Below are 13,887 nucleotides of genomic sequence, written 5' to 3'. Positions count from 1 at the left end.
CACAAGTAAACCTAGTAACAGATATCTTCCCAGGATGTCAAAAGATTACAATCCTCTCCATCTCATGAGTCCAGAAAGGGAAGAATGGAGAAGTCCCTCTCATGGAGGCAAGTAGACAGAAGGTTAAAACAACACAGATGAAAATGCACACAAATGGTTGTGACTGGAAGGAGCCCACAGGGAAAGGAGGCCCCAGGAGTTTGGGGAGGTGGGGCAGAGGAAAAGGGATGCAGAAAACAGGGTCTGGTGAATGATTCCTACTTACTGGGTAGATAAGAGGGAGGAAATGTAGCCTTTGTAAGGAAGAATGATATGGAAGAACCAGTGTCTAAGATAATTTAGTCCCAGAGAAATGGGAAAGTCCAGGCTATGACTTCAAGAACTGGAGAGATTTGGAAGCCAGTACCACTGGGGAATTAACCAATGGCCTAAATCCAGTGCCTGACAAGAGGGCTGGGCTGAGAATGGCTCATCACTTTATCTAAAGATCTCACAGAATTTTAAAGCTAGAACAACCATGATAGAAAAAACTTTTCCTCATGTCAGTTGGCATTTGGGATTGCTTCACCCAATGTAAGTGCCAGGACTTAATGTCAAAAAAAGCATATGCCTTGTCCCTGCGACACATCATCTCCCCACCCCAAAACTCTTCCTCCCTATTTGCCTGATGTCATATCCTGGCATCTTGAAATGGGGAGGGGGGAATTATATAACAGTCTGAAGTATTACAGAACATGAAACAATAAATAAGCTGTGTAAATTGTGAAATATGAGTCATGATTCTCTTTGTTCTGTATCTTAATAACTACATTTTAAAAATTATATATTTTTGGTTCACATAGAAATCTAAAACAAAACAAAATTTTAAAAAACCTCTAAGTATCCTCTCATGGAGAAACCTATTTTATTACATCACACCATGCCTAGGCAACTGCTATTGAAATAATAGCCAACATTTTTTAAGAGTCTATCATACCAGGCACTCAAAACCACCTACTTCTATACCTGTTTTTGAGATGAGGAAACCAAAAATAGAGAGGTTAAGTGGATTATCTATGGATACCCAGTCACTGACTGACAGAGCCAAGACTTGAACTTAGGGCCACTTGTGTCCAAAGTCCATGCTCTTGCTCCTATCCATTACAATACACCATCTCCCCAGTCTCCTCTCAGAGCAGAAGTCTAAAGAGACCCAAATGAAGCAAGCCTGAGGTTGGCCACCTGCTCCACAATGGGCTGCTGTCCTGGCTGACACTCTTATGTGACAAAGGGGAACTTCCTGCTACACATGTACAGGTGTTATCAGTAATCTTTTTTCTGCTCACACCTTGATCTTTGAAGAATGCATCTTCAAACTCTTTGGTGCAACCTACTACCCACTCTTGATAAAATAGCAGCAGGGCCTAGCTAGGGAAGCCTGAAAAGGTATTTGTACTCATATTAACTATGTAAAAAAAAATCTATTCAGTTTTGGGGCAAAAGAATGTAAGATACAGAAGGCTGAGTGGGCTGAGGCTAATCATGAAACTAAGGATTTAAAATTCTAATGGGAGAAGTGGCTTCTGGGCCCTCCAGTTCTCAATAGTGTGGTTTGAGTCTCTCCTCTCTAGAGATGAGTTAAGGTCTAGTGTAAATATTCTGTTTAAATCAGACCTGGGCTAGGTGATGGAGACAAAAAGTGACAAAAAGTCAAATTCTGTACCCTTTAGGAGATTACAGGTTAACTAGAGAAGGGAACACAAGAAGATAAAAGGTGAGCTCTGAATTTTGAAATTTTTAAAAGGATTGAATGATAGAATGATTTCAATAGATGCAGGAAAAACGTTCAATAAAAAAAATAAATAACTCTTGTGAAACAGGAATAAAAAGAAACCTCCTTTAATCAATAAAGGTATTTATCCAACTCATCAAAAATCATACTTAATTTTGAAATTTTATAAACATCCTTATTTAGTTTAGGAATAAGACAAGAATATCTATTACCACATCTGTTATTCTACATTGACTTGGCAGTCTTCAACAACACAAGAAAATAAGAAAAGAAGTTATTTTTAAAAAGATGTAAGACTGAAAAGAAAGAGATTAACTGTAATTTGTAGCCTATTTAATAACTTACTTCAAAAAGCTGAAAGAATAGGGGTGCCTAGGTAGCTCAGTCAGTTAAGCGCCCAACTTCAGCCCATGTGCTAACAGCTCAGAGCCTGGAGCCTGCTTCAGATTCTGTGTCTCCCTCTCTCTCTGCTCCTCCCCTGCTCACACTCTGTGTGTGTGTCTCTCTCTCTCTCAAAAATAAACAAACATTTTTAAAAACGCTGAAAAAATCAATGGTCAAAGATTTATAAATAATAAAAGAGTTTAAGTAAGGTAGCTGAATACAAAAGCAAAACAGAAAAATCTAATGCTAATACTGCATAGCACTTCATGCGTTTTTCAAAGCAGCCAGATATGTTTGCATTTTCAGAAGCTCCCTCAAATCCTGTGACTTTAAATAGATCATCATCATCGTCAGTAGCAGCTGCATCATTCCTACTTGAAAAATGTGCAACTGAGGCAGACACTGCACTTTTTCCTTTTAAAATATTGAGGTGTAATTCATGTATGTTGATATTCACACTTTTTGCTATTACAGTTTTATGAGTTTTGACAAACATATAGTCATATAAGAGCCACCACAAGCAAGATATTGAATAGATCTGTCCCTCCAAAAGATTCTCTGATGCTCCTTTGTAGTCAACCTCTCTTTCTACTCCCAGCCCCTGTTAACCGCTGACCTCTTTTCAGACCTATAGTTCTGACTTTCCTCCTTCCTTCCTTCCTTCCTTCCTTCCTTCCCTCCTTCCTTCCTTCCCTCCTTCCTTTCTCTTTTTCTTCCTTCCTTCCTTCCTTCCTTCCTTATTTCTTTCACTCTAGCCTCATATAAGTGGAATTAGACAGTATGTAGCCTTTTGCATCTGACTTCTTTTACTTAGCATAGTTAGTGCATTGGAGATTCATCTGTGTTGTAGCAAGTAAGAGTAGTCAGTTCGCTTTATTGCTGAGTAATATTCCATTGTGTGGATGCCCCCTTCACCCTGCTAAGCGTTTATTTATCCATTCACCCATTGAAAGACATTTGATTGTTTCCAATTTTTGATGATTATGAACAAAACCACACAAACATTTGTATACAGGGTCCGATGTGAATGTAACTTTTTATTTTCTTGGGTGAATGTCTAGAAGGGAATTGTTAGGCCAAATGGCAAGCATGCGTTTATGTTTATAAAAGACTGCCAGACTGTTTCCCAAATCAGCCATACCATTTTGCATTCCCACCAGCAATATATGAAAGTTCCAGTTGATCTGCATCCTTGCCAGCACTGATATTCTCAAAACTTTTTAGACTTTACCCATACCAAAAGGTGTGTAGTAGTATCCCATCATGGCTTTAATTTCCATTTCCCTAATGACGAAAGATAGTGAGCATCTTTTCAGATGCTTATTTGCCATATGTATACCTTGTTTGGTAAAGAAAGAAGAGATGGCAGAAAAAGATCTGTTAAATGGTTTACCTATTTTTGAAAAGTGGATTCTTATTGAGCTGTAAGAGTTCTTTACATATTCTGGATATGTCCTTTATCAGATATGTACTTTACAAATATTTCTTCCAGTCTATTGCTTGTGTTTTCATACTTAAATAGTATCTTTGTAGAGCAGAAGCTTTTGATTTTAATTAAGTTATATTTATCAATTTTCTTTTATGTATTGTGCTTCTGATGCCATATTTAAGAAATTATTGTCTAATCATTTGTAAGTCACAAGATTTTCTCCTCAGAACTTGTAGTTGGTTCCTGATGAAACTAATCCTAAAAATTAGATTCTGTGGGCTTTACCCATTATTCTGTTTCACCATATCATGATCCTATAAAGTAAGTTTCATAGATTAAGGAATAAAAAAGATAATTACAATGCTGTCTTTGAACATAGAGACAGAGCTATATCATCTAGCATTTAATTTTTCTCTAAACTTCTCATATATTTGTTTTGCTTCAACAATTTCCTGAGATGAGGATCATGCTCCGTAATGACTACCTTGTCCAGCACTGTTGGCCCAATGGGAGATATCCAATTGTACCGAATAATGCAACTGACTTCATTTGCTGACTGAACGGAACATTCTGGACTCTTCTCATTCTGCTAACCTAGAGAGCAAATCAGTCTTTTTTCAGCTGGATCGGGTACTAGATGAGAAGGCTACTCTATTCTCTGGGTGGATCCACCATCTGAGTGACAGCATAGGGCAGCCAGCACCTTTCAGATAATACTAAGCACTCAATAGCTACTTACTCTCAAATCAACCCATTCTTTACACCAAAAAACAAACAGACACAGATTTATGAAGAACTTAAGAAATTTGAGGCACTGGAAAGAAATACAACACAAAGTCTGAGAACTCTGATAAATTAGCTAAGCCTGTTAGAAGCAAAGGGAGGTAAATAGGAGTTTCCAATATAAGCATCATGGGACTAACTGGCCAAACTGAAAGCTCAATAGATTTTACCAAAAGTATTCTTAGATAGGAAGTCAAAACTCCACATTCTGAGCCTGTTGACTAATTATCAGAGCCGTGGGACTGACAAATCCTTCCGTGATGCAGTTGCTGAGAAAATGAGCCACAAAGTTACACTCCCTTAGTGCTGTTGGGTTTTTCCTATCTCACTCAGCAAGGAAGAGGTGAGTAAATATTACCTTCATGTTCAGGTAGGGATAGGAGACAGAAGGTAAATAGAGTAATAATGCTATGTGCAGCGGGAGAGAGGAAGCGGGTAGGATGAAGACACGATCCTCTTGAAAAGCATAGTATGTCACAAAAATCAACCAGAGAAAACAGAATAGAGCAAACACCTCCATTAAAAAATAATAAACCTTGAAAGAAAAGAAAAATCGGGAGGAAAGCTTATTTAAAATAACTTTTCCTATTTAAAATAACCTCAAATTTCATCAAGGTTTAGTATGGCTTCAAAAATGTTTAGAGAAGCAGGGTATACTGGGAAAGGATTTCTAAATAGATACATGTATAAGAGTAAAGACTTTAAAAAAAAAGTTTATATATCTTGAGAAAGAATGTGCACGTGAAAGTGAGTGGGGGAGTAGAAGGAGAGAATCCCACGCAGGCTCCACCCTGTCAGCTCAGAGCCTGATGTGGGGCTCAAACCCAGGAACTGAGAGATCATGACCTGAGTTGAAGCTGAGTCAGACACTCAACCAACTGAGCCACCCAGAGGCCCAAAGAGAAGAGACTTTTTACATGGACACCTTCTAAGGTAATATTTATAATATTCTATTGTTAAATAAAAATCATTATGGTTTGCCATGTGTAAGTAAATGTTCAAACTACAGCCATAATGTTAACATACCCAGGATGGAAATGAGAACTATACATTCAGCTTTAGGGGGGTTAATACTAGGATGAATTTCCTGGACATTGTTTCGGGGGGTTTTGGAGTTGTTTTTTTTTTGTTTGTTTGTTTTGTTTTGTTTTATTTTGTTTTTGTTTTGTTTTGGTTCAATCTAATTCTGAACCAGAATTTAATCATAACGATCAGTTTTCTAGTGCAGCATATTTCTAGTTGATATTCATTTTCCTAACTAAAACCTTTCCTGATGGGCCCAATTGTAGAGCATGGCTCATGAATGACTCAGAGGGTTCCTTCCCTTCAGTCCAGTTGAGGGCTCCTTCTCCCCTCAGCCATATTCATCATCCACTTCAAATACTGACGGCAAAAAAATAGTCATGAAGGCATGGATGGAATTAGCACTTCATGTAAGTGACATTTTTGGAAAAGTTTTTTGTGTTACTTCCTTGATTCTAAAGAGACCAGGGTTTCATGTTTGAGCTGCCAAATGTTTTCAATTTGCTCAATAAGATCTCTCTTTTGGGGACAAAGAATAGAGATGTCAGAATGTATATATGTGACCTTTTATCTAAGCATAGTTCTATCTATTGCCTTTATTTATTTATTTATTTATTTATTTATCTATTTATCTATTGCCTTTAATTAGCTCATTTACTAGAGATTTGAGCAACTGTCATATGCCCAGCACCGTAACTAACACAGGGGATGGCAAAGCTGTTGAATTTCCATGTATGTGGGCAAACCAAATACACATCTACATGGGCTAAATTACATGACTTGAAATTTAAGTAATAAAGCAATGATGCATTTTTGAAGTCACATTGTAATAAAGGTACAAATGCCAAGAGACTTGTGCAGATAGTATTTTGAATTTAGGAGGAGAATAGCTCTGTGTTTAGAGAAGACTAGAGAAAGAATTTTAGCAGAGTTTGAAGAAACAACAGCATTTAGAAAGGAAGAGACGAGAGAAAAGACAATCCAGGTAGGAGCTACAGGATCCACAAAAGCATGGTACTAAGATAGTTAATGGGGGGATTATAAATAACAGTGTCTATGATTTGTCACGTAGACAGTCAGGTTTAATCCACTATGGGGCAGACAAGTGTAAAGGATGGATATATTCATCATTTGTTAATGGAAAAATCTACAAAATGCAGTGAGAAGCAAAACTTCCTTCCTTTGTTCTTTTCCCTTCTCTGTTCTCATCTCCTCACTTTCTCTGGGCACTGAGTGTGGGTGATTGGTACTGAAATTTCTCCACCGAGTTGGGAACCCCTCCATATTTTTGGCAGTGATCCCACATTGAAAAGCACGAGCCACAAGCAACATTCATGTTTCTATCATTTTTTTAAACTGAATTTTAAGCATTAAAAATGTTGTGTTCATGATTGCTAACTTCTTTGGTAAGTTTAACTGTTCAAATAAAGGCAAACAATTAATAGTTTCAGAGAAGTCTCCAAAGGACCAAGCTGATCATCACATCTCTATTCAACTCAGAAGTTATACCCTATACCCACAGATGGTTAATGACTTCATAGGGAATGTCTATTGGGCTGTTTTTATTTTAAGAGAAGTCATGGAATATGGAAGTTGATGCTGTATCCCAAAAATGAATTTCTCATGGTACAATTTTCGACCAGCAAGCACATAAGTGAAAGAGGTGGTTTAGGGCAGGGGGAGCTTTCAAATACCACTGTATGTCAATAACTACTTTTCTGCCCAGAAAGGAGGTTATCCCTAGCAGTGATGATAAGAAGGAGTTAGTCGCCTCTTTTCCTTCCTTCTCCCACTTAAAGAGCTAGGGCTAGAACCTCCATTTGACCCTGGACAAGTGTGGTGCCTACTGAGATAGAATTCAGAGACCCAGATTCATCCAAGAAGGGAAAAAAAAAAAAAAAAAAAGATTTGGGCAGATGAGAAAATTAGAGGCACAGTGTAAACATTGCTTCACAATGGCCAGTATCAATGAGTGGATCCTGGGATGATTAGGAAGCGTGATGGTGGCCCACGCCTTGGCCTTGCTGCTGCAGCCTCTCTCACACTAACATAATTTCACCTGGGCATGGAGCAGGGCTGTTTGCACTGAGGCCAGAACCAGATGGGCTGCCAACATCATGTAGCAGGAGGTAAAGTGAGACTTTTCCTGTTGCCCTGGAAGTTTCTCAAACAGCAGGTACCCAGTACCCTCTTTCTAGAGACAGCAGCCAAAATTTGGCTATAGAACCAGCCTTCTTACAGGCAACTATGGTTACTCCCTCACCCCACCTTCAGTCCATTCCTCAGAGGTAGAGGCCTGGCAGGAGAATCAACAAGGGGCTCAGGTCAGCCCTGAAAGAATCGAAAGGACTCAGGGACCACAACGTTGCAGGGAAGTCCTCTACGTGAGAGACAGTTCCTTTGACCCCATTTTGGATGGCTCAATAAACTGCTTACAGTCATAAAACCATGATTGCACATACTATTACTCCCATATAATGTACCATCTAAATAACATCCCTGGAACATTCTAATGCAATTTCTGCTCAGAGCAGTATGCAGTGACCTCTTTAACTCAATCATTTAGGGAACTCTTGATCTCTTTCCCCTTAACAAGCCTACCTTCCGTTCCTACCATGATATAAGTGACTTTAAAAGTCAATTGCTCTCTTGAGCAATCAAGAGAGGATCCCAAAGTTTCACTAGAGCCTTCTAGCTGTCGCTAGATCTCTGTTTATCGGCTGTCACTGACTTCCCTGTGGTCATTCCCAACCCTGAGGGCAGTCAGCAAGTCTGAGTAATGCCCATCACAGCCACTGGGTGGCACTGGCAGGCCTGAGTTCTAGGTAGGAGGGAGGATAAAAAAAGGAAGAGGCAGCAGAGAGTCAAGGTGGACGGGGGACAAGAATGGGAGAGAGACGAAAGAGGGAAAAGAGAGAGAGAAGGGAAAAACTAGGTCACAGGCAACAACTGCCTTGTGTGGCCTCTGTGGGCACCTCAGACACTTAACAATGAGGCGAGCATGTTTTATCCATCTTTATATTCCCAATACCTAGCTTGGTGCACAGCACTCCGCTGATGCTCTGGGTCTATCACCTGGTGGAATGAATGCTAAAACCCCTCCTCCCCCGAAAATGGTCCTTAAATGGGGAAGTTGAGGCAGTGTGTGTCTGAGCACTCCATCCTTTTGTTTGGGATAACTCAGTTGAAAATGCAGAGTGCCTCACTGTGGTTCTCAATCAATGGCAAATCTTTGCCTTATAAAGAAGCAACACAGAAATATCAGCACACACACAGGTTAGATTATCCAGGAGTTGACAAACTTATTCTGTAAGGGACTGGATAGCAAATATTTTAATCTTTGCAAACCATAAAATCTGTGCCACAGCCACTCATCTCTGCCACAGTAGCATAAAAGCAGCCACTGGCCATTGTAAATGAATGGGTGTGATTGTGTGTCAATAAAACTTTACTTATGAAAACAGGCAGCAAGTCAGATTTGGCCCATGGTTTGTCAAACCTTCAGTGCTTTGGGTTCAAAGTGATCTTTCTGGTTTCTCCAGACATGCTGTTACATCCTCATTGATCCAAGTGGCCACTCGTTAAGCACATGAGTATCCATTGATCTCTCTCTCTCTGAATATGTTGACCACATAATCTTGGACTATAAACACTTTGGAATCTAAGAGTCCACATAAGGGCATCTGGGTGGCTCAGGTGGTTAAGCATCCGACTTTGGCTCAAGTCATGATCTCATGGTTCCTGGGTTTTAGCCCCACATCGGGCTCTGTGCTGACAGCTCAGATCATGGAACCTGCATCAGATTCTGAATCTTCCTCTTGCTCTGCCCCTCCTCCACTCATGTTTTCTCTCTCTCTCTCTCTCTCTTTCTCTCCCCCTCACTCCCTCTCTCTCTCTCATATAAATAAACATTTTAAAAAGTTTTAAAAAATGAGTCCACATAGGGGCACCTGGGTGGCTTAGTCGGTTAAGCATCCGACTTTCGCTTAGGTCATGATCTCGCGGTTCGTGGGTTCCAGCCCCGTGTCGGGCTCTGTGCTGACTGCCAGCTCAGAGCCTGGAGCCTGTTTCAGAGTCTGTGACTCCCTCTCTCTCTCTCATATAAATAAACATTTTAAAAAGTTTTAAAAAATGAGTCCACATAGATAGCTTCGATGTGTTGTAAGTGTTCCTGTCTTCCTTAGCTTGGAAATTCTCATGACACGTAGAATTCTGAAGATTCCACAAAGGCATAGATAGAGTTACGTGATTGGAGCCAAATTGCAGAATGTGAAGTCTTGGGGAATTATACTGGTCTGGCTACAGTGGACCAAATTCAAGCAACTTGAGAAAGGTCAGTCCCAGCTCAAACTGCGAAATAAGTAAAGTTTGTTTTTAGAAATTTCTAGACACACACTCCCTACCGCTCCTCTTCCAGTATTCAGTACCCTCATTCATTCTCCCTGCTCTCACTCCCATCAGGAACTTAACTAAAATAAAAGTAACTAATAACAGATTAAACCACTTCCCATTGAAGAATATTCATATTTTAATAAAGTTGAGAGCATTTGGGTAAAGGGACACAGTACTAATGATGGGATATTATACCTCCTGGTGATGACTTTTTATTTGAAAGTCGATTCCATTTTGATCATGGTCAGTGGGAAAATCCAGGAGAAATACTGAGTAGGGCCACTGTATATAGCTTTGTGGCTTTATAGAATTCCATGCATTGGGGTGTGAGTGACATCTTTTGAAGTTGTGCAATACAGTGGTGGCCCAGGTTAGGTTCTCTGATGTGTGTGTGTGTGTGTGTGTGTGTGTATAGTAGTGCTTAAGAGAGAGGCCAACTTCCCTAAGGAATAGGTCACTGGGGTTTGTAATTTTGAGTTTTCCTCCTTGGGAAGTGAAGAAAATTGACATGAATGAGACTTTTTACATGCCAAATGAAATCAAGTGCTCTGGACCAGATGAAAATGTATTTCCTTCCCAAGAGAGAGCTTTACTCATAGAGTTGATCATGTTGGAGGCCTCTTAGCTATTTCAGAATCTCTGTGGTCCCACCTCTTACTCCAGGAATTGCAGCAGAAACCTGTTCCTTGAAGATCTGAGCTACCTTCATGCTGGTGCAGTCACATAGCTCTGTGGTTATACTTACTGCTCCTCTGACGGCAGGGGGAAGCCGCTCCACGCTTAAACATGGGTGATGTGGAAACACAGAGCTCGTTTACCAACAGGGGATGGGATTCAGTGGATAAATGCTTCCTTCTTCCTTCCCAATGCAGATGGTTCTGAGGCCACATTCTACAAAATTCTTCAAAATGTCCTAGAAGAATCAAGCACCAGTCGCTCACAGCAGGGGCCAACTTCCCAAAGAATCTTAGCAATGACTCTCCTCTTTCCTCATTCATTCTTCTTGTCCCTCACTGCTCCCTGAGACCACATGACAAATAAATCACTGGCATAAAAGCCTTTGTCTGAGGCTCTGCTTAGGGGAAAGCCCAAGCTAAGACACTGTGCTTGTTCATTCATTATTAGAAACACTGTTGTCAGACACAAACTGCTACGGGTTATCCAGAGGCAAAATTGCATGCTAGTAAAAATACCTAACTCTTATTTTTTAAATGTTTTTTTATTTGTGTGTGTGTGTGTGTGTGAGAGAGAGAGAGACAGAGAGACAGAGACAGAGAGACAGAGACAGAGAGAATGTGTATGAGCGAGCCAAGTGGTACAGAGAGAGAGGGAGAGACAGAGAATCCCTCATGAGGAAAGAGATCATGAGCTGAGCTGAAATCAAGAGTTGGATGCTTGACCAACTTAGCCAGTCAGACACCCCATCTTACTCTGGAATAGTAGACTTCGGAGCACTTTGATGCAAAGCACTTTTCTATACAGGATCTCAAAGACAAAGATTACCTGTGGTGCCCTTCCCCTCCCCTTCCCACTGCTTACTATTCCCGTGTGTCAGTGTCTTCTACTGCCCCCATCTCTCTGAAAGTTCCAGTTCTGGACATAAACAGTGCACACTGCTCAATAGCTGCTTCTAGCTGGAACTGGGGAACTACAAGGGAAGTGGCTCTGGGCCAGAAGTGGCCACAGACTGGTTACAGATGAGCCCAAGGCAACATCTGCCTCAAGGGTAGCCCATGTGTTGGCTGATTGTGGCCCATCAGGTGGTCCATTAGGGGGCCAGATGAGAAAGGTTCTATTCAAACAGATTGATGTGCTAGCTAGCGAGCTAGGGCAAGCAGTCTGGCTTACTTGAAATTTGGACACGAAAATATATTAAAGATCAGCTAGTCTATGATGACAGTGGAGGAGAGCAGATGTGTGGAGAGAAGCACACTCAACATGCGAAGACATTGCAGACCAGGAACCAGTGATCCTGAGCTGTTCCCTAGAGTAGCACCAGGCTCTGGACAGCTTTGAAATTCCTTATAATATCTGCTACCTAGTAGTTCCTCTCTTTTTCAAGTGGGCTTAAGTAGAAAAAAAACTTATGAGCAGAAAAACCTGGGGGACCTGGTGCCCCAAATCCTTACTTTCTCCCCTTAAGATACTATTTTCCTCCAGGTTAGTGATAAACAATGGTATCTGGTTGGTATCATCTCTCCCTGACAGGAACTCTCTAGAGGTAGGGCTTCATCTCAAAGTGGTGATACCAAAGCATTGAGGTGGGCCAGCAAGTGTGAGATTTGGGGGAAGTGAGGAGAGTTTTGGTGCCCCTTGGATGACCCTATGCAGGCAGCTGCTCAGACTGTCTATTTGCATCTCCAGCTTCATGGTAGGAATTCCATCCTGGAGAAAATGACAGGGATCTATTCACATCTGGCAATTCTTCCACTTTGGAATGTACATTCCACAGAAGGCTGAGCTTGTGGCTTCTCAGCAGTCCCACCAGTGACTAATGCCCATGGTATAGAGTCTACATCCCAACCAGATTTCAAATATGCTGCCCCAGGTTGGCTATAAATCATTGACCTATCCCATAAGTTCCAATGTTTAGTAAATAATTTCAAAATAATTCAAACTACTGGGCATTAAAATAAAGATGCCCTTGGATTCAAACGATAGGATTCTCACTGGCTGAAGAAATTTTAATGATTTCTGGAGACACAAACACACTATGTGTCTAAATCTATCTAGATGCAATCTCCTACATCAAAAATCATTTGAAAATCATGATAGATTTTTATTTTACTGTCAAAATGTATATAAAGTAAAGGTGAAAAAAGTATACTTTTAAAGGGATCCCACAATAGCAATATTCCTTTTGGAAGAAATAGGACAATTCAGAAGTAACATTTTGTCCAGCTACACTATATCTCAGCAATTTAAAGGTGCACATTTACTTAGAATTTTACATCTCTGAAACTAGAGTCCATCTTCTTCAGTTGATGGCATTGTGTATTTTGTTTGACAGTATGGAGGTTCCTCNGTTATATGGAAACCAACTTGACAATAAACTATTTAAGAAAAAAAAGAAAGTATTTCTTTTCTTTCCTACTGTATATTAAAAATGGTGCATTTTCTAATTAATAGTATCTTAGATCCAGTAACACACAGTGATAATGATGTAAATGTTACTCAAAGTGGAAAATTTGATAATACTTCTTATATTATATTAGATAAGCACAAGTTGACTGTAAGCCCTATAGCTTTCATCATTATATTGAAGAAATTTATGACAAATATGTCTTTAAAAAGGCAGTTCATAGCAACTCACATATTATTATGTAAGACAGTTACAAGCTCCTAATATTTAGACTGCACCTCCAATTTCCACCTTGCTCAAACTTAATTTTGTGTCAATATGAATAATTAAAAAACAGCCATTGTTCCAGAAGTTCAACGTATTGGGCAAAACATTGTGCCTCACAGTTATGATAGATTTAGCTTACTGGTAGGATGAAAATTTGCCTGTATCATAGTGTTATGTCTTAAAATTTAACACTAGAATGGTGCCTGGGTGGCTCAGTTGGTTAAGCGTCCACCTTTGGCTCAGGTCTTGGGCTCTATACTGACAGCTCAGAGCCTGGAGCCTGCTTCAGAATCTGTGTCTCCCTCTCTCTCAGGCCCTCTCCCATTCACAATGTGTCTCTCTCTCTCTTGGAAATAAATAAACATTAAAATAGGTTTTAAAGAAAATAGAAAAAAGAATCCATAGATGGGAGAAAACATTTGCAAATCACATAAATGATAAGGGACTTGTATCCAGAATATATAAAGAACTCTTAGAATTCAATACAAAGGCAAATAACTTAAATAGAAAATAGACAAAAGATTTGAGTAGCCATTTCACCAAAGAAAATATATGTACAGCAAGCAAGTAAATTAAAAGATGCTCAACATCACGGAAGTGAAAGTTAAAACTACAATGAGATAAAACTACACACCCATTAAACTAGGTTAAGGAAAATCCTTGAAAAGTGTGCAGAACAATTGGAATTTTCATACATTTCCAGTACAGCCTATTTGGAAAACAGTTCTGTAGTTTTGTTATAAAGTTGAACAGATC

Source organism: Crocuta crocuta, unplaced genomic scaffold (assembly GCF_008692635.1).
Source record: "Crocuta crocuta isolate KB4526 unplaced genomic scaffold, BGI_CrCroc_1.0 scaffold167, whole genome shotgun sequence".
Taxonomy (NCBI): domain Eukaryota; kingdom Metazoa; phylum Chordata; class Mammalia; order Carnivora; family Hyaenidae; genus Crocuta; species Crocuta crocuta.
This window is presented reverse-complemented; position numbering follows the sequence as displayed.